The 23,220-nt window shown below is 37.5% G+C and overlaps 1 long non-coding RNA gene across 3 annotated transcripts in view; it reads right to left on the bottom strand.

Annotated features, from left to right (window-relative positions):
• Positions 1-23,220, bottom strand: part of LOC132002020 (uncharacterized) — an 87,360-nt gene that overhangs the window by 10,286 nt on the left and 53,854 nt on the right. Inside the window, exon 4 of one of the 3 annotated variants that reach the window (XR_009399750.1) lies at positions 17,283-17,365. The exons of the other annotated variants lie outside the window; for them this stretch is intronic. This is a non-coding gene — a long non-coding RNA (uncharacterized LOC132002020). Of the gene's footprint in view, positions 1-17,282; positions 17,366-23,220 lie in introns of those variants that run through there. 3 annotated transcript variants of the gene reach the window in all.

The following is a 23,220-nucleotide window of genomic DNA, read 5'->3' on the forward strand; positions in this document are numbered from 1 at the left end:
CAAAGGAAACAGTTAACAAAATCAAAAGACAACTGACAGAATGGGAGAAGATATTTGCAAACGACATATCAGATAAAGGACTAGTGTCCAGAATCTATAAAGAACTTAGCAAACTCAACACCCAAAGAACAAATAATCCAATCAAGAAATGGGCAGAAGACATGAACAGACATTTCTGCAAAGAAGACATCCAGATGGCCAACAGACACATGAAAAAGTGCTCCATATCACTCGGCATCAGGGAAATACAAATCAAAACCACAATGAGATATCACCTCACACCAGTCAGAATGGCTAAAATCAACAAGTCAGGAAATGACAGATTTTTTTTTCCTTACATTTTATTTATTTATTTGTTTGTTTATTTAAAAGAGAGCTGGGAAGGGACTGAGGCAGAGGAGGAGAGAGAGAGAGAATCACAAGCAGGCTCATGCCCCATGCACAGCCCAATGTGGGGCTCAGTCTCAAAACTCTGAGACCATGACCTGAGTCAATATCAAGAATCAAAAACTTAACAGACTGAGCCACCCAGGCACCCCTAAAGCAGTTTTAATTTCACTGAAATAGGAGCTGGAAGTACAGAGAGTTTCTATATACCCTTCACCCCATCATGTATGTCATTTCCCACTATTACTATCTTGCACTAGTGAGATACAACTATTAAAATGATGGGCCAATACTGTTACATTATTATTAAAGTTCTTAATTTACCTTCTTCCTATTGTCAATTCTATTGCTTTTGACAAATGCAGAAATACATGTATCCACTGATACAGTAACATATATGACTCTTTGCCCTAAAAAAAATGACACTTTCTGCCTATTTTTACCCTCTGTCCCTCCCTTTGACCCCCTAGCCACCATTGGGCTTTTTTACTACCTTCACTGATTTATGTTTTCCAGAATGTCATACAGCACATAAACCTCTCAGATTGGCTTTTTTTATTTAGCAGTATGTATTTAAGTCTTCCCCATGTCATATCCTGGTTTGTTAGCTCATTTCTGTTTAGCCTTGAACAATATTCCATCATCTGGATGTGTCACGGCTTATTTACCTGCTGAAGGACATATTGGTTGCTCCCAAGTTTTAGCAATTATCAGTGAAGCTGCTATAAACATTCCTATGTAAGATTTTGTGTGGATATTTGTATTCCAGATTTGTTCTGTATGCAAGATTTCAGCTTATTTAGGTAAATGCCATGAAGTACACATGTTTGACTGTAGGCTAAGTTTTGTAAGAAACTGTCAAACTGTCTTTCAAAGCAGCTATATGATTTTGCATCCCATCAACAATCAGTCTTGTTCCTAGTGATCTCTATCCCCACCAGCATTTGGTGCTGTCAGCATCTTGGATGTCTGGTGCTCTAAAAAGCTGTGGAGTGGTAACTCAGTGTTTTGTTCCTCTGTTTTTTTTTTTTTTTTAAAGATTTTATTTATTTATTTGACGGAGAGAGATCACAAGCAGACGGAGAAGCAGGCAGAGAGAGAGATAGAGGGAAGCAGGCTCCCCGCTGAGCAGAGAGCCCGATGTGGGACTCGATCCCAGGACCCCGAGATCATGACCTGAGCCGAAGGCAGCGGCTCAATCCACTGAGCCACCCAGGCACCCCTTGTTCCTCTGTTTTGAGAGAGCTTGTATCTGTACATGTTGAGGGGATGGGCAGAGGGAAAGAGAGAATCTGAAGCAGGCTCCCTGTGGAGCGCAGAGTTTGACACGGAGCTTGAACTCACATCATGACCCGATTCAAAATCAAAAGTCAAAGATTTTCATTTTAAAATAGTAAATAAGTACTTTTATCTGCTTTTAACCAACTGAGCCACCCAGGTGCCTGTCTCATTGTTTAATCAGCAATTCCCTGGTAACTTAAGATGCTAAACATCTTTTCAAGTGACTACTTGCTATCTGTATATCTTCTTTCGTGAGGGATCTATTCATATCTTATCCAAGTTTTAATTAGTTATTAATTTCTTAATATTGAATTTTAGGAATCTTTAATCTTTAGGAATCTTTATATATATTGGATACCATTCTTCACCATAGGTATTTGCACATATTTGCTACCAGTCCGTGCCTTTTCATTTGCATAACAGCGTCTTTCTTTTTAAGATTTTATTTTATTTATTTGACAGAGAGAGAGAGAGATAGCAAGAATGGGAAAATAAGCAGGTGGAGTGGGAGTGGGAGGCAGAGAAAGAACCAGACCTCCTGCCAAGCAGGGAGCCTGGACCCTGGGATCATGATGTGAGCCAAAGGCTGACGCTTGACGACTTAGCCACCCAGGCTCCCCTGTGTAACAGTGTCTTTCACAGAGAACACCTTTTTAATTTTATTGAATTCCAAGATATTAATTTTTTCATGGATCACTCATTTCAGATTGTAACAAAAATGTATCACCAAACTCAAGATCATCTAGATTTTTTTTTCTTTCTTTCTTTTTTTTCTGAGTTTTATACTTTAGTATTATATATTTTGGTCTGTGATCCATTTTGAGGTAATTTTTCTCAGAGATGTAAAATCTGGGTCTAGATTCATTTTTTGCATGTGGATGTCCAGTTTCAACACTATTTGTGTTAAAGAGACTTATCTCACTTCATTGTCTTGCTTCGTTGTCAAGGGTCAATTGAATATATTTGTGTGAATCTATTTCTGGGCTCTCTCTTCTGTTCTGCTGATTTATTTACTCGTTTACAAACACCACACTGTCTTGGTTACTATCACTTTACATTAAGTCTCAAGTTGGGTAGCGTCAGTCTTCCAGTTGTGTTCTTCCCCTTCCCTGTTGTGTTGGCTATTCTGGGTCTTTTATCTCTTCATTCAAATTTAAGAATCAGTTTGTCAATAATCATAAAAATCTTGCTGGAATTAGGATTGTGTTTAGTCTGTATATCAAGTTGGAAAGAACTGACATCTTGACAGTGTTGAGTCTTCTCAAATATGAAAATGGAATATTCTCAGATTTCTTTAGTTTTTTGATTTCACTCATGAGTTTTACATTTTTCCTCATGTAGCTTTTATACTTTTTTTTTTTTTTAGATTTATAGGTGTTTCACTTGGGGTATGTTAATGTAAGAGCTACTGTGTTTTTAATTGCAAATTCTACTTGTTCATCATGAGTAGTCCTTTTAATTGCTGTCTTTAGAAAGGATATTTTCTAACAATCTGTCTTTGATTTCATACATGTTTTCTTCTAGTCTGTTGTTAAGCCCATCTACTGAATTTTTGACAGTAATATTAAAATTCTCAAATTGAAAAGTCCCATTTGTTTTTAATTTTTATTTTTTGAGATATGTATGCTTTCTTTACATATTTTAATGTGTTTATAATAGTTTATTTGAATTCCTTTTCTAGTAGATACAACATCTTAATTACTTCAAGTATTGTTTTTTTTCTTGAGTATGAGTCATTTTCCTGTTTGTTGATATGTCATTTGCTTATTTTTAATTTGAAATTTTAAAAAGATTTATATATTTATTTTAGAGAGAGAGGGCACACGCAGGAGGGGCTAAGGGAGAGGTAGACAGAATGTCAAGTAGAGTCAACACTGAGCCTAGAGCCGAATGTAGTCCTCAATCTCATGACCCTGAGATCACGACCTGAGCTAAAACTAAGAGTCGAGTACAATGGACTGTGCCACCCACATGCCCCTTAATTTCAGATTTTGAACAATAGATGTGCAGTGTATCTTGCATATTTTGAACAAGGTATTTAGAAGTTCAGGGTCTGTAATGTCTCTGAAGAGTGATTTTCTTCCAGCATACAGTTAATTTGAATGGACTCAAACTCCAGACTGGAGTCCCTCAAAGATAATGGTAACTGAAATCTCTGCTGAGATTTTTTAGTTTCTGGAAGCTGCTTTTTCTTTGTCGAACCCCACCACCTCCCCCCTCACCACCACCCCTGACCCCTCCCTATGTTTATATAATTTAGTGGTCAGCAAAGGATTTGGATAAATATTACATGCAGATTTTGGCATTTACCTCACCTGATTTCCTTCTCCCCATGTTCTTCATTTAACTCTAGATTTGTACTGTGCTGCAAACTCTGTGCTCTGACATACCAAGCCAGGAATCCTGTAGCTTTCTGCCTTCCCAAGAAGCACACAGATTTGGGACTATAATTGAACAAAGACTCACAAATTTGTTACTTTGACAATATGGTTTCTTCTTTCAATTATAGACTCTTCTTTAGTATTAGTTTGCTTTTGCTTGCTTTTCATTGCCTATAAGTGGACTTTCCTGATATTTTCTCTTGGAACATTAACCTAAATTAACTACACTATGTTGATAGTGAAGGAGCTCAGGACACAGTATCCTAACACATGGCCCTTTGGAATAGAGATTATTTTGAGTTGAAGTCTCTCTCTGAATTCCTCTCATCTACCTAAAGAGAGATACTCCAAAGATATCAATCATAATAAATCTCCCCCGGGTGTTTCATCACCCAGAGAAGGTTAGTTATTGTCCCAGAAAGAAAACGAGAAGTTGACACCAGTTTGGCACAGACTATCATATCTCCCATCCATTCTTCATCATTGTTCAAAATCATTGGCTCTCTCGTAAGGTGCCTACTGTCCTAGAGAAGAAGGAAGTGACAGGTTAGGTAGAGAAGGCGATCAGAGTGACTGGAAGTTTGGTTACATTGTGTCAAGTTTGTTGATTGGGTAAATAAGTCAATACATTGTGAATAGTTGGATTTACACTTAGATAATGCACTAACAAAGGATTCATAAACATGGCAGGGACAAAGTTTGAACCTTGAGATTTGGAGTTGAAATTGAAAATATGGGTATGAACTCTAATCATCTTCTTAAATATACAACTTAATCCCAATTATTCATGGATTACATGTTTCAGGATTCATTTGCTTGCAAGAATTTATTTGTAACTCCCAAATCAACCTACTCTTTTCATAGTTAATTGCAGACATGAATAGAGTTATAAAAAAATCAGAGTTGTCTAACTTGCATGTTGGCAACTGAGGGCAAACAAAGCAATGTCCTGCTTATCATTTAAATTCCCATAGTGTGAACAAATTTTGTTTTTTCAGTCTGCTTGGTGCCATGGTTTTCACATTTCTGTATGGGGGGGGCAGATTTTGTTGCTTAACATGGCTCCCCCAAAATAGTGCTGAAGGTCTGTCTAGCTCTTTTTAAAAGTTTTAATTAATTAACTTACTAATTAATTAAGTGCTGATGGTCTGTCTAGTTATTTCTTAAAAAAGTTTTAATTAACTTACTAATAATTTTATTTTTACTTTAGAGAGGGAGAGAAAGGGGTCAAAGAGAGAGGGAGAGAGAGAATCTTAAGCAGACTGCATGCCCAGCATAAAACTGAAAGCAGGGCTCGACCTCACAACCCTGAGATCATGACCTGAGCCAAAATCAAGAGTTGGTCAGGTGCCCCTCCATCTAGTGTTCCTGGTATGAGGTAACTATGATGTGCCTTATGGAATAAATACACGTTTTAGATAATTTATTCAGGTTTGACTTACACGGTTACCATGAGTCATATGTTAATGAATTAATAATATATATTTAAAAATAGGTTTTCAACCAGAAGCATGCAGAGAATGTGGTCATGTATTGATCAGTTGGTGGAAATGTGACTAGAGGCTGCTAGGGAATTAACCCTATAACCACAGGAACAATGATTCAGTGTTCCCTAATTTGGAACTTGCAATGATGTCATAGAATAAAGTCTATTTTTATGCTATAAATAATGAGAATCAGGTGTGTGTGTGTGTGTGTGTGTGTATTCACAAATGAATATAGGCTTACTGATAGCCACTTACCATTATTTTTGGCTTCTGAATATCATCTTCACTAAAAAGATTTCTTGTCCAGGAATAACTTATATCTTATATTAGAAAGTGAAAATGTGCTCAAAGAATGATAAAGACATGTCAAGGTATATAAAAGCCTTCTTGATGGTTCTGTCACTGAGTATTATCTAGGACAATTGGGCATCAAATTAATTAAAACTATCAGATTATATCCCATTTCATAAAACAGGAACTCATGAGTCCATACTAACACAAATATATAAGGGAGAAAAGAAAACTCTTCTTTAATAAAATAACAAAATAAGGAAGTAATTCTAGGCATTAGTAACTGGGAAAATAATGCTGGTGGCTGAAGCTTTGTTAAGGAACAGTATGTTGGTGTAATACTGAAATAGCTCTCTTCACAATGATGATTTTACCACAGAGAAATCAGAGTCTGGTTAAGAGGAAACATCCTCCAGACCCAGGTGAGGGATCATTTTATAATGTGAAAACTTGCAAAAGTTCAAGATTGTTAAGGATATAAAATACAGGCCAGATTAAGCAACTTTCAGACTGAAGATTTATGAAACATGAAAATCACAAGCAACTATTTCCTAGGCAAGCAGCTAGACTAGAAAAGGAGAAGGCACATTCTGTGATGGCTGGGAAAATTACAGTGACATCTCTGAACTGAAACATAACATCATAGGAATGTTGATTTCCTAAATGGAGAGTTGTATGATGGTACTGTAGAAGAGTGTCCTGATTTTTAGAAGGTGCATACTAGAGTACTTTAACAGTGGTAGGGCATTATAATAGAGAAAGATTCCCTTTCTCTCTCTCTCTCTCCCTCCCTCTCTCTATTTCAATCTCTCTCTTTCTTTCTTTCTTCTATGTTCATGTATTTGTATATATGTAATATATCTATATAATCTATAATAGCAGTATTTCTTAATCATTTCACTCAGGGGATATTTCTGGAGTAATTTTTAGGTTTAGCCACACAATAAGTTGTTATATTCACAGCTTTTAGTAACTTAATGAGGTCACTAATTTGTAGATATAATATTCCAGAAATAATTTTCACTGCTACTTTAAGGAGAGAGTGCCATTTTCCTGCAGATGGGCTTATTTCAGCCAATTCATTAGCTCACTCTCTCTGTGTAGCTTCCTGTCCCTATGAACTATATCCACATTATGTCACAAAGGCAGGTCATTGAAATTACAGTTTTTCCATGCCAAAAATGTATTCAATTAGATCTTAAATTCTTTTCACAAGTTTTTCTATACAAGTTGCTAATAAAGTAGATAAATTGTACGTGATTTATTTAGCATCAGTTTCAAGGTTCCCCATTCTCAAAAGGCAAACTTCTTGGGAAGAACAAAAAAGGCTCTTAGGAAGAATTGACTTTAATTTTGTTTCTTTGTATAAATTTTTAAAATTCATGAGGTCAATTTTAGTTTTTGTTAAATTGCTGAAGTAAAATCAAAGTTGATTTTCATTAATGTTCTTGACAGTGTTCAATAGCAAATTTTAACTCAGTCGTTATTCAAAACAATATGAAAACGAATTAGTCTAAGACACAGATTTATATGACTTTGAAAAAACATTCCTTATGGAGTGGCCTCATAGAAGTGAGTTGTTAGGCATAGTAATTACAGAATTACCATATAAAGGCTTTATTTCCTTGAACTCCTTTTACAAGCTTGTGGATGTATAAAAAGTATTTTTATGCTACAAGTAAAGAATTGAAATTTCTTTAATGTGAGACCTGCGCCTAGTTTTTGCTGCACAAAATACTTAATTCTCAGGCAAAACTGAGTTAAATGCAAAGGGATTTATTTTCAATTGAAGTGAAATAAATTCTACTCTTGCTCAGGATGCTTGTTAAACACAGCAGCTTGCTCACACATAAAAGAATGGAAAACGCAGCAAAATATTCACTGCTTCCTTATGAATGGCAAGACAGTCTTAACAGAACTGTGACAGAAATACACTGCTGGCTTAGGACAAAGCAGTCATCTCAATTGGAGTGTCATCAGACTACATACTACAACTCACTGACATTTTCTTCTCTCAAAGTCCACTATTCTGACCAAGCCAAAGGTTCAGAAAAAGGGCTACACTCACTCAGTCCAGGAAGGAAGCTAAGTGCTCATTTTGTCCTGTAGTGCTGTCCATCCATCAATAGGACTTAAGACTTGATTTCCTTCCTCACTCTTAAGCCTAAGCACAAAAAACCAGTTTCCAAGTGGTTTTTGGTCAACATGGTTTTCCATAAGATTTCATTTCCATTTAAATCAGAGGATTTTGCCATCTGAAGCCAAAACATTTTCTCCAAGGCCTTGCAGAGACTTAATTGGCTTCTGTATTAAAAAATGTCTCCTAAGACTAATATTGTAACAGAACTAATGTAAATTCACCTCTTGTTATAGAGAGTGACCATACCAGATAAAGTTGTCATACAAGGATGCTTTTTGAAGCAAAGAAGATGTTGCAGAAGAAGTTACAAAGCTGTGACTCCCCAGTTGGGGGGAGTGGGTTTCTTTTATTTAGGGTTAAGATGAATGTTCACAAAGGGGAGTGTTGTCATCGCATGTCAGGTCGGTGTGATGTCATGTGTGAGTGCTTAGGAAACATGCCTATACATGCATTGTATGTTATGTTCATGAGGTATGTAGTGCTCCTTGAGTGGAGATTTTAACATTATAATAAAGCAGAGGCAGGAAGAAGGGAAGGGGGCTGTGGGCCTGTTCTGAGAGATCGTATAAACTGGATGGGGACTGGCTGTGATGAGCACTGGTGTCATGTAAATGAATAACTAAATTTTACATGTGAAACTAATATATATTTTTTAAATATTTTATTCATTCATTTGACAGACAGAGATCACAAGTAGACAGAGAGGCAGGCAGAGAGAGAGGAGGAAGCAGGCTCCCTGCTGAGCAGAGAGCCCGATGTGGGGCTCGATCCCAGGACCCTGAGACCATGACCTAAGCTGAAGGCAGAGGCTTTAACCCACTGAGCCACCCAGGCATCCCCATGTGAAACTAATATTATACTGTATGTTCACAAACTGGAATTTAAATGACAGGTTGATAGTAAAATAAATAAATAAATAAATAAATAGTAAATAACAAACTAGATGGGGTTTGGGACTCCTTGTCTCAGGTCAGGAATGCAGGGCCTCACCTACTTCTGACCCAGCACTGGGGCTTTTCTACCCATTTAGTGTCTCTGATATGGCTAGGCTCTTTCCTTGTCTGATAGACTGTTCATTTTTTGCAGTCCCTTTCCCCCCTTAAAGTCCTTAACTACCAAGATTGTGTGTGTGTGTGTGTGTGTGTGTGTGTGTAATTCTAACACTTTCTAGGAGTTCTGCAACACATGTGCTTGGGCAATATAGATCACAGAAAATCACTGGGAGCCTAAAATGAATGGCTTTGTGTCATGTAAGCTATGTCTCCTTTCTCTTTCTCTGGGGACCCTGAACTCTTTCTACTTACAGTTTTTGAACTGACTCTTCATCTTCAAAACACTAAGCAAAATCTGTCCCATTTTCTTGGAAGTGTTCCTGTGATGCCCCTTTTGGCTAAAGCATCCTGCTGCAAAGTCTTCTTCTGCTACACCTTCTGATTTCTTAGCAAAGGATTTGTGTTCTCTTTGTCTACATTTCACACCATTGTTAAGTGTGTGCAAGTGAGCTGGTTCCTGAGGAATAGCAATTTTACGGCATTATCTAGAATTGTTTTTCAGTTTATCATCAAGGATTGTTGACACCAACATCTATGAAGAAAGTAGTTCTATACTGTAACGCAAGGGTCCCCCTTCTCTACCCCTCACCACTCCCCCTTATTTTTAACAGCTGAAACATCTTGTGCCACAAACTCTGGACAGTACAGCAGAAATACTGATATCAATAAAGTCCTTCTGCAAAGGCATTTTGTTTCTAGATATAAGGACAGAACTAGTAAGTCGATTTCTACCTTTGCTATCCCAAGCAGTATTTGCTACAAAAAAACAAAGTTTTCCTTAATTTCACCATACTTTATGGATATTTTTATTGAGGTGTAACTGTCATATAGCAGTATATTAGTTTCAGCTATACAACATAATGATTCAGTATTTGTAGATGCTGCAAAATGTTTACCACAATAAGTAGTTACTATCAGTCTTCATACAATGATACAAAACATTTGTTTATGATTACAGCATTTAAGATTTACCTTTAGTAACTTTCAAATATGCAATGAAATACAATGTTATTGATGCTAATCCCCATCCTATAAAATTACATCCCCAGGACCTGCTTATTTCATAACTAAAATTGAAACCACTTGACTCCCTTCATTCATTTCACTTAACCCCCCACCTTCCTCTCCTCTGGCAACCACCCTTCTGGTTCTCTGTATCCATGAGTTTTGTTTGATTTTGTTCATTTGTTTTGTTTTTTAGGTTCCACATAAAAGTAATATTATATGGATTTCTCTTTCTTTTTCTGACTTATTTCACATGGCATAATATCCTCAAGCTTCAACCATGTTGTTGCAATATGATTTCATTCTTTTTATGGCTGAGTAGTATTCCTAAATACCTCCATATCTATCCATAAATCCATAGCATACATAGTATATGTGTGTTCCTCATATTCCTTGTATATATTCCTGTATATATAAAACACAGAATTCAATTATATATATATAATGTACATGTATATACATATTACAGATGTATGTATGTGTATACACACACACACACACACACACACACATGCCTTTACATCATCCCTATGCATTCATCCGTTGATGGATACTTAGGTCGTTTCATATCTTAGTTATTATAAATAATGCTGCAATAAATATAGGGGTGCATATATCTTTTTTGAAATTAGTATTTTTATTTACTTCAGAAAAATACCCAGAAGTGGAATTGCAGGATCATATGATAGTTCTATTTTTAATTTTTAGAGGAACTTTTGTAATGTTTTCCATATTGGTTATGCTAATTTAAATTTCTAGTACCATTGCACAGAAGTTTCCTTTTCTTTATGCCAACACTTGTTATTTCTTGCCTTTTTGGGGAGGTGGAGTGTAGAGGGTGAGAAGGAAGAAAAAGAATCTAAAGTGGGATCCATGCCCCACACCAAGCCTGAAATGGTGCTTGATCTCACAAGCCTAAAATTATGACCTAAGCTGAAATCAAGAATCAGACGCTTAAGTGACTGAGCCACCCAGATGCCCCCTTATTTCTTTTCTTTTTGATAATAACCATTCTGACAGGTATGGAATAATATGTCATTGTGGTGTTGGTTTGCAATTCCATGATGATTAGTGATTTTGGCACATTTTCATGTTGTCCATTTGTACCTCTTCTTTGGGAATATGTCTATTCACATCCTCTGCCTATTTTTTAATCAGATTTTTTTTCTGCAGTTGGTTGCTTTCTGATTTTTTTTTTTTTTTGCCTTCTGATTTTTTTTTATTTATTTGACGGACAGAGATCACAAGCAGACAGAGATGCAGGCAAAGAGAGTGAGGAGGAAGCAGGCCCCCTGCTGAGCAGAGAGCCCAATATGGGACTTGATCCCAGGACCCTGAGATCATGACCCGAGCCGAAGGCAGAGGCTTTAACCCACTGAGCCACCCAGGCGCCCCTGCCTTCTGATTTTTTTGATGGTTTCCTTTGCTCTGCTGAAGCTTTTTAATTTGATATAGTCCCACTCATTTATTTTTGCTTTTGTTCTTTTGCTTTTGGAGTCACATTAAAAAAAAAAAAATCATCACTAAGATCGGTGTCCTGGAATTTACCACCTAGGATTTTTTTTTTTTAAATGAGTGTTTCATAGGTTCATGTCTTAGGTTCAAATCTTCAACCATGTTTGAGTTGATTTTTGTATATAGTATAAAAGAATAGTCTGATTTGGTGTGTGTGCTTGCATGTTGTCCTGTTTTCCAAATGCCATGGATTGAGACTATCCTTTCTCCATTTTATATTCTGGTCTTCTTTAACATAAGTTCTCATACATGCATGACGTTTTTTCTGTCTATTCTGTTCCATTGATCTATGCGTTGGTTTTCTGCTAACACCGTACTATTTTGGTTACTGTAGATAGGTAATATAGTTTGAAATCAGGGAGCATGATGGCTCCAGCTTTGTTCCTTCTCAAGATTGCTTTGACTATTTAGGATCTTTGTTGTTCCAGACAAATTTTAACATTGTTTGTTCTATTTTTGTTTAAAAATGCTGCTTGGGGGGTGCCTGGGTGGCTCAGTGGGTTAAAGCCTCTGCCTTTGGCTCAGGTCATGATCTCAGGATCCTGGGATCAAGCCCCTCCTTGGGCTCTCTGCTCAGCGGGGAGCCTGCTTCCCTTCCTCTCTTTCTGCCTGCCTCTCTGCCTACTTGTGATCTCTGTCTGTCAAATAAATAAATAAAGTCTTGAAAAATATATTAAAATTTTTTTTAAATGCTGCTTGGTACTTGATAGGGATTTCATCTAATCTCTAGATGGCTTAAAGTAATACAGACATTTTAAAAATATTAATTATTGGGGCACCTGGGTGGCTCATTGGTTTAGGCCTCTGCCTTCGGCTCAGGTCATGATCTCAGGGTCCTGGGATCGAGCCCCACATCGGGCTCTCTGCTCAGCGGGGAGCCTGCTTCCCTCTCTCTCTGCCTGCCTCTCTGCCTACTTGTGATCTCTATCAAATAAATAAAAATCTTTAAAAAAATAAAAATAAATAAATAAATAAATAAAAAGCAAATTCTTGGGGCGCCTGGGTGGCTCAGTGGGTTAAGCCTCTGCCTTCGGCTCAGGTCATGATCTCAGGGTCCTGGGATGAAGCCCCACATCGGACTCTCTGCTCAGCAGGGAGCCTGCTTCCCCTCTCTCTCTGCCTGCCTCTCTACCTACTTGTGATCTCTCTCTCTGTCAAATAAATAAATAAAATCTTTAAAAAATTATAATTGTTTCAATCTATGAGCACAGAGTGTCTTTCAATTTATTTCTAATTTCTTTATCAACTGTATACACATTTTAGGAGACAGATCTTTCACTTCCTTGGTTAAATTTATTCCTAGAAATTTATTCTTTTGACAAAATTGTGAATGGAATTATTTTCTTAATTCCTTTGGTAGTTTGTAAATAATAGAGAGAAACAGAACAGATTTTTGTGTATTGATTTTGTACTCTGCAATTTTACTGAATTTGTTTATAAGTTCTCACTTTTTTGGTAAAGTCTTTAGGGTTTTCTAAATATCAAATCATAGGTTCTGCAAATAGTGACAGCTTTATTTATTCTTTTCTGATTTGGATACTTGCTATTTCTTGTGCCTAACTGCTGTGGCTAAGACTTTGAATAATATGTTGAATAAAATTATCAGAAGAACCTAAAGTACTAGATACTCCAGGCTTGAAAATACACACACACACACAAACACACACACACACACACACACACACACACACACACATGCACGCATGCATGCACGCATACTCATTCACACAATCATACCTTAATTTTTGAAATAACCCATTTTATGGGTTATGGACTGCATGCCAGTGCCAGTCATATTTAGGTAATTTTGTGGCTTGTCATTTTTCTAAGAACTCCAAATATATTTGGATAAAGAAAAATAATTTGAACCACCATAATATTAGATCTGAAAAGTCAGAAGCTATACATCCTTTCTCTGCCAAGTTGTGCATTAATTTTCCAAACAATAGCATTTATCAAAAAGAAAAATTGGTCATACGTACCTTTTTCCTTTCTCTGAAGATACATTAAATTGAAAATAAATGAAGCAAAAGGATATAATTTCATAACAAAAAAGAAGAAAAAAATGGGGTGCCAGTAGTAGACAAAACATTTCAACACAGTTTTAAGTCCCAGAGAACAGATCAGTAAGGGTTAACCAATAACTGGGAGAAGAACAAGATTTAACCTGGTTTCTGATACAGAAATATTAAGACAAAAGTAAGACATTGTCCTATGGATAACCTTGGAGATCAGTATTTCGAGAAGTTGGTAATAACATGGGACAGATGTGAGCCACGAAAGGAAACCTAAATGCGAGTAAAATGGTGTTTCAAACAATAGACTTCTCCTCTTGAGTACTGACAAAACGTCTTCAATATAGAAAACTGTATTCTGCTACCCAGGTAAAGAGAGAGAAATGAATGGCTCTGGGGTAGAAAGTTCTTCACATACCAGCACTTAGCCCCACTCTAAAAGCCTGCCCTGTCCTTCAGTCACACAGGGAAACACTGAATCTTCATTAGTCCACCCCAACACAGTACACAGTGCTCCTGGATTTTGCTCCCATGGTCTCATTGTTAAATATGAGCAGATAGGGCACCTGGGTGGCTCAGTTGGTTAAGCAACTCTCTTCTGCTCAGGTCATGATCCTGGAGTCCCGGGATGGAGTCCTGCACTGGGCTCTTTGCTCTGCAGGGAGTCTGCTTCTCCCGCTGACCTCTCTCCTCTCATTCTCTCTCTCTCTCTCTCTCTCTCTCTCAAATAAATAAATAATATCTTTAAAAAAATATGAAGAGATGGTCAAGACCAACACAGATTTGAGGAAAGCCTGAAACCTGGCAGAGGGAGAGCAGGAGAACAAGATGGATAAGCAGTCTTTCTCAAATGAATGTATCTTCAGAAAAAGCATGCAATGGAGTGTGATGCTGTTCACCAGAAGTGAGAGACAGAAGGGTATTGGAAGGGGAGAAGAAATGAAAGTATCTTTGCTGAATAGCAATTAGTAAAAAAGGGCAATGGATGATATCCCAAGGAAAGAGAAATGGACGACACAGAGTACGCAAGCAGAAGGTGACATGGAGAATATCCATTGAGACTGCCTGACCTCAATCTGACAGGGCTTCTCAGAAGGGCAAAGTGAAAAAACATGTCTTCTTGGGGCGCCTGGGTGGTTCAGTGGGTTAAGCTTCTGCCTGCGGCTCAGGTCACAATCTCAGGGTCCTGGGATCGGCCGCATAGGGCTCTCTGCTTGGCAGGAAGCCCGCTTCTTTCTCTGCCTCTGCCTGCTTGTGCGTTCGTGCGCATGCTTGCTTGCTCTCTCTCTCTCTCTCTCTGACAAATAAATAAAATCTTAAAAAAAAAAAAAAAGAAAAGAAAGAAAGAAAAAAGAAAAAACGTGTCTTCTTATTGAAGAAGCATCCCAAACCCATGAAAATAGAAATCCCAGTACTGTGATGAAGAGTTCTGAAATTGCAGAGAAACTAAAGAAATTAGAAGGTTTTTTTTTTCCTCTTTTTTTGATTTGTCTGGAGGAAGGAGAGTGAGGAGGCAGAAGATGCTGGGAAATAGTTACCTGCGAAGCAGGGATCATTTAATTAGCATTAGTATTCTCATCAGCAACACTGGATAACAGATGACAGAGGAGTGACTGTTTTTTGTTCCGTTTTGTTTTTAATTTTGAGAGATGATTTTAAACCAGCTGTTTACTACTCAGTATTTTCAATTAACTTTGATTTAAAATAAAAAACAATTTCAAACATCAGAAAACTTCTTTCCACATATCTGGTCCTAGAACGTTATTTAGATGTTTTAGCATTAGAAGGAAATAAACCATAAATAAAGGTGAAAAAGGAAATCACATCAGAGTTCCAGTCCCCTGCAGTAGCAGATCTAGAGATGGCAGCCAGTCCAAACTACAGAGGCAAGGCTGCAGTTTCCAGGAGAAAGGGAGGTGTTTGGTGAATAAAAAGGAATAAGCAAGAGATTCATCTTTTTCTTTTTTTGAGTTTTTAGAACAATTTAAGACAGGCAATATAAGTTGGGAGTCTAGGGAGAATCACAGGGAGAAAGAGCTCTACAAGAAATAAAAGTTACAGAGCACTTTATGAACTGGGGGCAAAGAACAAAACATAATTTTATCAGATAAAACATCATGTCCTAAAACAAAAACAAACAAAAAAACACATCATGTCCTGTTTAAAAAGGGTAACAATCAAGTTTGGAAAATGAGAGAGTTAAGGATATTTGAGAAATAACCTAGTAGAGAAAAATCAGTGAACCAAAATTAGTAATATAAGAACTCAATTTTTAGACAAAGGGTTAAAGGGGAATGGATCAGGGATTTTTTTTTATTATTAAAAGTCCTGCTGTCTTTTTTTTTTTTTTTTAGCATTTGTAAGATTATTTTGATAATTCTTCAAGCCAATTTTTTTTGCTACACCAATCATTAATATAATTTGCATTCTGTCATTTCAAAAATTGATACTACTCCTTAGAGTGTCAAAGGCAGTGACAAATATCATACATAATTGAAATATCAATAAATATAACACAGAATGCTTCCCTAAATCTTATCTTCCTATATTCTTTTCAAAACCTGTACAGTTTTGTTTTGCCATATTTACAGTTTCCTTTTCTTGCCTGGTTCTCTAGGGTATACATGCCAGCTGTCGTGAAGTTATGATTTTTCTTTTCAAAGAAAACTCATTATAAAACATTTGATGTCTTTCTATCTTTAAGCTAGAAGGCAGTCCTCAAGGTACAGAGCCATAGCATTTCCTTCTAGAACATTTAAAATTTTCTTAGACAATGAAGGCAATTGCTTACTGAAACAATTTTCAGAACATAATCCAACAAAAACAGTATTTCATTTGCATGAGCCTCACACACACTTTCTAGCATCATCCTGGAGTGTATTAATCAAACTCAGGCACCTGCCAATATTCCAGCAGCAAAGTTAAAAATAAAACTCAAATCAGAGGGGCACCTGGGTAGCTCAGTGGGTTAAAGCCTCTGCCTTTGGCTCAGGTCATGATCTCAGGGTTCTGAGATCGAGCCCTGCATCAGGCTCTCTGCTCAGTGGGGACCCTGCTTCCTCCTCTCTCTCTGCCTGCCTCTCTCCCTACTTGTGATCTGTCAAATGGATAAATAAAAATCTTTGAAACAAACAAACAAACAAACAAAAAAAAACTCAACTCAGAAACTGAAATTAGTCTGAATTAGTTTCAAAGTCTAGTCACAACCTGTGGATCTTCCAAACGTTCTTATTTTGTCCATATCCAGTTTCACTGGCAGGAACATGTTCCACATTTCTCTCTCTCGTATCTGTTGAGTAGTTACATGTAAATGGCCTGGCACTATTCCTGGCACAGATTAAGGCTGTAATCCACAGCAGGGCAGTAGGGTGGTTGCTGCTGTCTACTGTCCATGGTTCTGAGAAAACTTGTTATGATCATTGCAAAACCCAACTTTCTCGCAGAGCTTTTGGGTTTTCCTGTGTGTTAGTTGACAGATGGGGTATTACTAATTCTCCCTTCAAGCTAAAAATATGCGTGGCTGCAGAAAAGTCATGAGTAGATAGATAGTTACACTGAGAGAGATGACATGATGAGGAATTCAAGGTTTCGTCACCGAGTCATGTAACTGCTTTCCTTATGGCACCGGTGAAATGCCTTCATAGCTAATTCCAAATGAGCTGCTGCTCTGAAGATCTGTCATCTATGGAGAGTGAGTGTCAGGTCACTGACGACTTAGAAAATCAACTCACATTTGATTGTATAAGTTCTGCTGTGTCTCAGAAAGTGTTTGTTTTATACTCCTCTTTTCCTGATGACACATTACAGAGATCTAGATTGAAGAGAAAATAGATAGTAATTGCAGGTTTAAAAATTTACTCATAATACTCCTTAAACATATAAAGGAAATCTAGCATTTTTGTTTCCTGTAAAAGATCTAAATTTGCTAGCAGTTTTCCATTTTGCTGTGTTTTAAAAGAAGGAAAAAAAACCAGGTGACTTTTAAACAACAGATTTGGACTGCATAGGTCTATTGATGTGTCAGCTTTTTCAGTAGAGTACAGTACTGTGAATGTATTATTTCTCTTCCTTGTAATTTTCTTAATATTTTCCTTACCTTCTTAATGATAAGAATGCAGTATAGAAATGCTATAACCTTCCAAATATGTGTTCATAGACTGTTTAAGTTATCCATAAAGCTTCTTCTCACAGGCTTTTAGTAATTAAGTGTTTAGGGAGTCAAAAGTTACACTTGGATTTTCAATTTTACAGGGGTTAGTGACCTTAACCCTCATGCTGTTCAAGGGTCAGTCATGTAGTTTAACCTCCCAGCATACGATCTCACAGTCTTCACAAGAATTAAAAACCTATTTTCAATTATTTAGTCACTTTTAGATAAATACACTGCTTTTCAGGCCAGTGGGTACATGCAAAGGTGCTCAAGTTCAAACTAGAATGATGTATCACCTCAACCTGTTAGGATGGCCATTATCAGAAAGATGAGATAAGAAATGTCAGCATGAATGTGAAGAAGAATCCTAGTGCACTGTTGGTAGAATTGTAAACTGGTGCAGCCATTATGGAAAACAGTATGGAGGATCCAAAAAACTAAAAATAGAACTAGCCTAGGATCCAAAAATTCCACTCCTGGGAATATATCCAAAGGAAATCAAAACATTAACTTGAGAAGATAGCTGCACCCCCATGTTCACAGCTGCATTGTTTACAGTAGCCAATACTTGGAAACAACTTAAGTGTCCATTGATGGATGAATGGATATGGAAGTTATGGTCTATATATAGACAGTGGAATATGATTCAGTCACACACACACAACCAGGAAATCTTACCATATTCAGTAAAATAGATGGACATTCAAGGCATTGTACTAAGTGAAATAAGCCAGAGAGAAAGAGAAATACTATACGATTAAAAGACAAATACGGCATGATCTCATATATGGGCTCTAAATATATATGTTATCTAAATATACAAGTAATATAAACATGCATAAAGAGATCAGACTTGAGGATTTCAGAGGCAGAGGTTTGGGGGGCGAGGAGAAATGGGAGTAAAATGGTCAAAATGCACAAATTACCAATTATAGGATAAATAAATGCTAGGGACATAATACACAACATGATTACAGCTAACACTGCTGTAGGATATATAGCAAAGTTTAAACCAGTTTAAAAAGATTAAACCATGAGACTTCTCATTACAAGGAGCACTTTTTTTTTTCTTTTTTCTCCTTTCTTTGCTTTTTCCTGGATCTATAGGAAATGATGGATGTTAACTGAACCTCTTGTGGTAATCATTTCACTATACATGTAAATCACACCCTCATGGTATATATTCCTTAAACTTACACAATGGTAGATGTCAGTTATTTCTTACTAAAATGGGGGTGGGGGGAGAATTCTGCCTTTCCGATGCTTGCTTCTTGTTCTCATTTTCTTCAAGATGAGGTCATGACATAATAAGTCTTTCAGTGTTCTTGGAGTCACAGAGGATAAGAAGGCCTTGAATTTCCTTTTGATTTTGAGCACCCCTCTCATCTTGCTTGTCCCATCGTGTTGTCCCTGGTGTAGTCCAGACTCTGTGACTCTGTGCTTGTGATCAGTGAGATGTGACTTTCTGGCTGGTCTTTGCAGGGACAGTGTTCAGGCATCTACTTTTGGATGACTTGGTGCAAACTATTTGTCCTCAGTCAAGAAGTCCTTCCTTGCATCTTTTTCAGCCTGACTCTAAACCTTTTAATGTCTCCATTACCACACTAAAACTTCTGAGTATCTTATTTTATCATCACACATATATTTTCTGGGCTTCTTGACAGAGCCTATCATCTTACCTATTGAGCCACCTCAGTTGGTACTGTTGGATTTTTGTTTTACAACATTCTGGCTATGCAGCTATTGGGACAGTATTTTCTAGTACTTACAGAATTAAATTTTCTAGGGGGAGGTACTATAATTATCAACCCTTCTTGATAATTAATTAAGATTAATTAATCAAAGTTAAATTCTTCAAATCCTAATTCTCTAATACAGTGCCTATTCATAAGAATTAGTAATAATTAACTGAATTAAACAAATAATTAGTCAATTAATATGGTGGCAAAGCTTCTTAATTGAGGAATGGGAATGCAAAAAGGTAAAGAAAAAGATGCAATAAATATGATTTTGGTATGCACGAAGTGGGAGCTCATTAATACTGATCATTTCCAAACATGAAAAGCATGACCCATCTCTTCAAGGGTGAAATGAATGATATAGGTCTTGAAATATTTAGTGATTGATATTTCAGGTGGTAAAGGGTCATTGCTGCAGATGGTGAAATTGTAAAAATATCTGACGAGGTAGGAGATAGTGATAAAAGCCAGGAGCTTGCTGGTGAAGTCATCAATGAGAGGGATTGCATTTTGACTGTTAGTTGCTGATACCACTTGTGAAAAAGCTAGTGTGAAGGTTTGGTAACAATTGCAAAAAAGTGAGTGCTGTCTCATGGAGGCAAAAGCATGGTCTGCAATTAGCATGGAAATCTACTCAGACTTCTAATGAATTGGGAAAGATAGAAAACAATATTCTCTGGTGAAGAGAGTTGGAGTAAAAAGTAAAATTTCAGTTAAAGCAAAGAATTAAGCTATTGTTTATAAAAATAATCCATGATACAAGAAAAGGTATTTTAATAGCATACTGTCACCTTAGGCTCATTGGAAAAGCCCAGGGATAACTATGAAGATGGGCATACTGAGGTGAAATCATGGTAGGAAACCTAATGTGTCAGGGAGGTGGAATTTTCCTACAGTAAATGAGATGAAGAAAGCAAAAATACAAGAACAAATTCACAGTGGCATGGAATTAATAATGGCATGGAAAGGAAAGTGAATAATAAACAGGAACTGTGTTCATGAGAGTCTTGGAGGGGTGATCAAACTCAGACTGTAAAGGTTTCAGTTTCTGTGTGGCCATATTGCTAAGAACTTGTGATAAGGTATCTCAAATTTTAAGTCATGAAAACTGTCATATATGAGGCCTTGTTTTAGGAATAGTCAGAAGCATCTGTGTTGTGATTAGTGCTGTCCCTTCATTAATTTGCTGATGTGGTACATGGAATATTCTGATCTTCACAGCCACTTTATTACCTTTCCTATTTTCTAAGCCATAGTGGTGGTGTTCTTGCTGGGCACAGTCATTTTAATCATGTTTTTGATGTGCTACTTTCTGCCGTGCTCTCAATTATCACGTACACAAGTCCTCACTGCTTTATTCCCTTGAATCTGTTTAGAAACACAGTCTCCTGGCCTAGATTTTTTGTTTTCTCTTTTTTAATTTTTATGTTTTCTTTTTTTAATTTTACTTTGTGCCAAGTACTTCACCATCTGGATATCTCGCAAACTGACATCTGTCAAACTGAGGTCTCAAATTCAACATTTCTGTTCTGAGACACATGTTTTTTAGGAAAAAGTAAGAGGTGAGACACAGGAATTACTATATGTTTCTTTAGTTCCTGACCCTTTGAATTCTGAATCAGCGTCTTTACCCTGATATTGAATTGTTCTGAATTTACTGATTTTTGTAATTTTGTAAGCATTGTGCAGTTAACTATTTTATGGCATAAAGGCAGGAAGAAGATTTACCACATACTATTAAGACCAGCTCTTTATGCACTGGCTAGCTTCCCTTTATTTTGGTTACATGTTCTCCTCAGCACTACATGAAAGTGAAAACGTTCATTGTTCACTTCTGTGAACTTCCGTTTATGTCAAATTCATCTATATAATTAAGCTTTTATCCACTCACTTGCCTCTATGACTACACAAGAGATCAGGAATATGTTTCTCCAGTCTTTTAATAAAGCCGTAATACAATAGTGGTATCTTTAGAAGTTAAAGGAATTTGAGGGAGGAGGAGTCAAGATGGCGGAGAAGTAGCAGGCTGAGATGACATCAAGAAGCAGGAGATCAGCTAGATAGCTTATCTAACCATTGTGAATACCTACAAATCCAACAGGAAATCGAAGAGAAGAAGAGCAACAATTCTAGAAACAGAAAATTGATCACTTTCGGAAACGTAGGACCTACAGAGAAGTGAATCCTAAGTGACGGGAAGATAGACCGCGGGGAGAGGGGCCAGCTCCCGGCAAGTTGCAGAGCAACGGAGCACAAAATCAGGACTTTTAAAAGTCTGCTCCATGGAGGGACATTGCTCCAGAGGCTAAACCAGGGGGAAGCCCATGTTGGGTCAGCATAACCCCATGTCCCGTGGGGTCACAGAAGGACTGGGGGTGTCTGACTGTCACAGAGCTTGCCAGTATTAGAGCAGGGAAGCCGACTACAGTGACAAAGCTGAGGAGTGAGCTCATAGCTTGGGATACCTTGAACTGGTCACAGGCTGGGTGAGCTTGGAGAGCAGCGGAGGCCACAGAGATGGAAGTGACCAGGCGCTTTTCTCCACGACCAATTGAGCAATTTCCTACAACCGTGACCAGAGGCCAAGGAGATGGGGATGGTTGGGCGCTTTTCTCTGAGGGCGCACTGAGGAGCAGGACCACGAGCTCTTGGCTCCTCAAGGCCAGAGATTGGGAGGCCGCCATCTTCATTCCCATCCTCTGGAACTCTACGGAAAGCGCTCAGGAAACAAAAGCTCCTGAAAGCAAACCCAAACAGATTACTTAGCCCAGCCCCTGGTAAGGGCAGTGCAATTCTGCCTGAGGCAAAGACACTTGAGAATCACTACAACAGGCCCCTCCCCCAGAAGATCAACAAGAAACCCAGCTAAGACCAACTTCACTCACCAAGGAGAACAGCAGAATTACAGAGGAGGAGAAAGCAAATCTTATCTGGACAAAATGACAAGGCAGAAAAACTCACCAACACAAAAAAGAACAAGAGCCAGTACTGAAGGCTGGGGACCTAATCAATACAGACATTGCTAATATGACAGATCTAGAGTTCAGAATGATGATTCTCAAGGCTCTAGCTGGGCTCAAAAAAGGCATAGAAGATATTAGAGAAACCCTCTCCAGAGAGATAAAAGCCCTTACTCGAGAAATAAAAGAACTAAAATCTAACAGAGTTGAAATTAAAAAAGCTATTAACGAGGTGCAATAAAAAATGGAGGCTCTTACTGCTAGGATAAATGAGGCAGAAAAAAGAATTAGTGACATAGAAGACCAAATGACAAAGAATAAAGAAGCTGAGCAAAAGAGACACAAACAAATACTGGACCACGAGGAGAGAATTCAAGGGATAAGTGATACCATAAGACGACACAATGTTAGAATAATTGGGATTCCAGAAGAAGAAGGACAGAGGGGAGCAGAAGGTATACTGGAGAGAATTATTGGAGAGAATTTCCCTAATATGGCAAAGGGAACAAACATCAAAATCAAGGAGATGCTAAGAACGCCCCTCAAAATCAATAAAAATAGGTCCACACCTCGTCACCTGATAGTAAAATTTACAAGTCTTAGTGACAAAGAGAAAATCCTGAAAGCAGCCTGGGACAAGAAGTCTGTAACATACAAGGGTAAAAACATTAGATTGGCAGTGGACCTATCCACAGAGGGCAGGCCAGAAAGAACTGGCATGATATATTCAGAGCACTAAACGAGAAAAACATGCAGCCAAGAATACTATATCCAGCTAGGCTATCATTGAAAATAGAAGGAGAGATAAAAAGCTTCC

The sequence above is a fragment of the Mustela nigripes genome, chromosome 14 (assembly GCF_022355385.1).
Source record: "Mustela nigripes isolate SB6536 chromosome 14, MUSNIG.SB6536, whole genome shotgun sequence".
In the NCBI taxonomy this organism is placed as follows: domain Eukaryota; kingdom Metazoa; phylum Chordata; class Mammalia; order Carnivora; family Mustelidae; genus Mustela; species Mustela nigripes.